This window comes from Haematobia irritans, chromosome 4 (assembly GCF_050003625.1).
Source record: "Haematobia irritans isolate KBUSLIRL chromosome 4, ASM5000362v1, whole genome shotgun sequence".
In the NCBI taxonomy this organism is placed as follows: domain Eukaryota; kingdom Metazoa; phylum Arthropoda; class Insecta; order Diptera; family Muscidae; genus Haematobia; species Haematobia irritans.
This window is the reverse complement of record NC_134400.1, coordinates 60,200,805-60,205,017: the sequence shown is the minus strand read 5'-3', so window position 1 is coordinate 60,205,017 and position 4,213 is coordinate 60,200,805. Positions and strand designations below refer to the sequence as shown.

The 4,213-nt window shown below is 34.7% G+C and overlaps 1 long non-coding RNA gene across 1 annotated transcript; it reads right to left on the bottom strand.

Annotated features, from left to right (window-relative positions):
- Positions 1-205: 205 nt before the first annotated feature.
- Positions 206-1,692, bottom strand: LOC142234816 (uncharacterized). The gene is made up of 4 exons (XR_012721717.1): positions 1,195-1,692; positions 834-1,101; positions 498-739; positions 206-430 (listed from the first exon to the last, which is right to left on the bottom strand). It is a non-coding gene; the product is annotated as an uncharacterized LOC142234816 (long non-coding RNA).
- Positions 1,693-4,213: the final 2,521 nt, after the last annotated feature.

Here is a 4,213-nt window from a genome sequence, read left to right as displayed (position 1 = left end):
TGAATCAATTAAAGTTTTAATTATTTTCGCAACAAAAATCAATCAACTATTTGATTCATTCAATTAAATAATTAATTGAAATTGGCTATAAATTTCAATCAAAAAATGTATATATTGCGACCCCAAAATCGTATTTAGTTTTATTTGAAAGAAAAGAAAGAGAAAAAAGAATAGGTAATAACACATATTTAATATTTTATTATTTTTTGAATTATGCAATAGACCAATAAATTTGGTTCTTGTCATTTGTGTTCTGTTCTAACATAACTTACACATACAATTACTATCAATAACAACTATAGGGTGAATAAATAAACTATATAAATCATTATCTTCCTTATAATAACAACCATGTCAGCATGTTCCTTCTAATATGTAGATGCGCCTAGATTTCCAATAAATCAGCAGCCTGTAAGCTAAATTAGTTTTTCTGAAAGTAAACAAAATAATTCGAATTTAATTTTGTTCAATTAAAACTTGATTTTGTTAAACATTACCTGCATAGAATATCAAGTTCAATTCTTAGTTCCAGATTGCAGGTTTATAATCTTCGTTTGCAGTTGTAGTCTTTTAGCATAAAAAGGTGTATTAAGGAGCTCGGTAATTTCATTTTAGTAACAATTCCTTTCCAAAAGTTCCACACATTGAAATCGTCTATTATAATTTGAACCAATCAAAGACAAAAATAATGTCAAAGCAATGTAATATTTGGTATTATATTGATGATACTTTGCAAATTCTGGAAATAGAAAAAATATAAATGGAAAATAAATATTTTTATTATTTTCGGATATTTTTCATATTTTAAAATCCAAAAGAAAGAACTTTTTTACCATTACATAATTCAGCTCATTAGTTTTTATATCAGATATACTGCTCTCTACTTGGGTTCAAACTGGAAAAGGCAGGTAAAAATGCAAAATGCAATTTAATGCCAACGCTACTGCGCAACTTCAAGGTGAATCTTCCAACAAACTCATACCGGTTTTAAGAAAACTGTGAGTGTACCCAATTTTTGATTGCAAACATATTCTTATATATTTGATAAAAGGATGGAGTTGATGGGATTAATTGGTAAATTTCACGAAATAAAATTGGTCACTAAAAGAAATGAATAAAAAATATATTATTTTAGTCCGTTTAATGTAAACAGGATTCAATGGAAAACGGTATTCACATTTCACAATTTCTTACCTTTAATAAACGTAGATTGTTTTCCATTTTCACAATGCCACAAAACACAAACACAGGTAATTTCAAATGCGTTCTCTCATATATATTTTTTTTCAAACCTTTACCACGTGGCCATTTGTTGTTGCACACTTTATTTATTTCAACCCTTTGCTATGATTTGTTGTTGCGTTCAAAATATTTATGCACACATTTTGAATGCAGCAGACAAAATGTAGCCAATCATGTTTTTCAATTTACACGAAAAACAAAAACCCAACCGTTCGTTACGAGTTACTTCCACAGACTGATCTCTCCATTTCACATTGTTGAATAAATACCCATTCTCTTGTTCTCTTTTCGCTCTTTCCATTGCTCAAAATTATTCAATTTCAATCACAAAGGTGATTAGATCAATCACATGTGTAATTGGAAACGGAAAAATTTTCAATCACGTTTGTAATTGAAAATTATTTCCGAATTGATTAACAAATTGATTGAATCAATTAATATTTTAATTGGAAACGTAACAAATATCAATCATTTTCTTAATTGGTTTTTATTCGGATTTGATTATATAATTAATTGAATCAATTAACATATTAATTGAATCTGTTTCCAAATTCAATTAAGTGTTTAATTGAAAAATTTTGGTGATGATTTTTTGTGTGTAAGCGTTTTTCAAAATAAAACCTCCAGCTTTTCTTCAACATCTTCGATAAGATTTTTCTATGCAGCTAAAAATATATATTTATTTATATAAAAATATTCATTCATTTCGGGGGGGGTTTGATCCCCCTCATCCCCCCCCCCTGAATACGGCCTTGGCCGCCAACAACGTGCAGGTGGTTCCCAAGGACAAGAACCCTCCCAACACGCCAGAGCTCCGCCCAATTGAGAAATACTGGGCTATTGTCAAGCGGAACCTAAAGAAGACCAAAAAACTGCTAAGGACGAGCAGCCTAACTGAATATTTTTCATGAATTTTATACTAATTGAACTTGAAAAAGAAATTTAATTTAATTTTTTAAATAAACGATTTCACCGATTTACACGCGTTTTCCCTTGACCAAATTTTGACCGTATCACCCCTTCTTCTGTCTTTGCAGACGGCGTACCATGTTGTTGACGGCGTACCATGGAGTGGTACGTCGCCAACAACGTGCAGGTTGTTCCCAAGGACAAGAACGCTCTTTTAGTTCTGTCTTTGCAGAACTATGACAGCTATATCAAAATCTGAACCAATATCGATTGTCTTTGTTCCAAAAAACGACCCTATGCCGAATTTGAGGACGATCGGACTTAAACTGCGACCTGTACTTTGCGCACAAAAATATACGAAAAATTAATCGACTCAGAATTTAATTTTAAGACGATCGGTATACTAAACGATGGGTCTCCGACTTTGGCGTTACATACAAATTCACAAACTTTTTATACCCTGTACCACAGTAGTGGTGAAGGGTATAAAAAGGAAAAGTTACATTTGATTTGTGACGTTTTAGTATCTATTATGTAAAAGTACATATGTTTTCAGTGTTGAAAAATATGTATACTTCATTTATAATATAAAAGATTTCATTAACAATATGTATTCATCCGTAGTCATTCAAAACCATTTTTTATACCCACCACCATAGGATGGGGGGTATATTAACTTTGTCATTCCGTTTGTAACACATCGAAATATTGCTCTAAGACCCCATAAAGTATATATATTCTGGGTCGTGGTGAAATTCTGAGTCGATCTGAGCATGTCCGTCCGTCCGTCCGTCCGTCTGTTGAAATCACGCTAACTTCCGAACGAAACAAGCTATCGACTTGAAACTTGGCACAAGTAGTTGTTATTGATGTAGGTCGAACGGTATTGCAAATGGGCCATATCGGTCCACTTTTACGTATAGCCCCCATATAAACGGACCCCAAAATTTGGCTTGCGAGGCCTCTAAGAGAAGCAAATTTCATCCGATCCGGCTGAAATTTGGTATATGGTGTTAGTATATGGTCTCTAACAACCATGCAAAAATTGGTCCACATCGGTCCATAATTATATATAGCCCCCATATAAACCGATCCCCCGATTTGGCTTGCGAGGCCCCTAAGAGAAGCAAATTTCATCCGATCCGGCTGAAATTTGGTACATGGTGTTAGTATATGGTCTCTAACAACCATGCAAAAATTGGTCCACATCGGTCCATAATTATATATAGCCCCCATATAAACCGATCCCCCGATTTGGCTTGCGAGGCCCCTAAGAGAAACAAATTTCATCCGATCCGGCTGAAATTTGGTACATGGTGTCAGTATATGGTCTCTAACAATCATGCAAAAATTGGTCCACATCGGCCCATAATTATATATAGCCCCCATATAAACATATCCCCCGATTTGGCTTGCGAGGCCTCTAAGAGAAGCAAATTTCATCCGATCCGGCTGAAATTTGGTACATGGTGTTAGTATATGGTCTCGAACAACTATGCAAAAATTGGTCCACATCGGTCCATAATTATATATAGCCCCCATATAAACCGATCCCCCGATTTGGCTTGCGAGGCCCCTAAGAGAAGCAAATTTCATCCGATCCGGCTGAAATTTGGTACATGGTGTTAGTATATGGTCTCTAACAACCATGCCAAAATTGGTCCACATCGGTTCATAATTATATATAGCCCCCATATAAACCGATCACCAGATTTGACCTCCGGTTGAAATTTGGTACGTGGTGTTAATATATGGCCTCAAACTCCCATGCAAAAATTGGTCGATATCGGTCCATAATTATATATAGGCCCCATATAAACCGATCCCCAGATTTGACCTCCAGAGCCCCTTGGAAGAGCAAAATTCTTCCCATTCGGTTGAAATTTGGTACGTGATGTTAGTATATGGTATCCAACAACCATGCAGGAATAAGAAGTTTTAAGATACCACAACCCAAGTAATTCGATTGTGGATGACAGTCTTTCGTAGAAGTTTCTACGCAATCCATGGTGGTGGGTACATAAGATTCGGCCGTATATACTTGTTTTTTTTTTTTCAAATT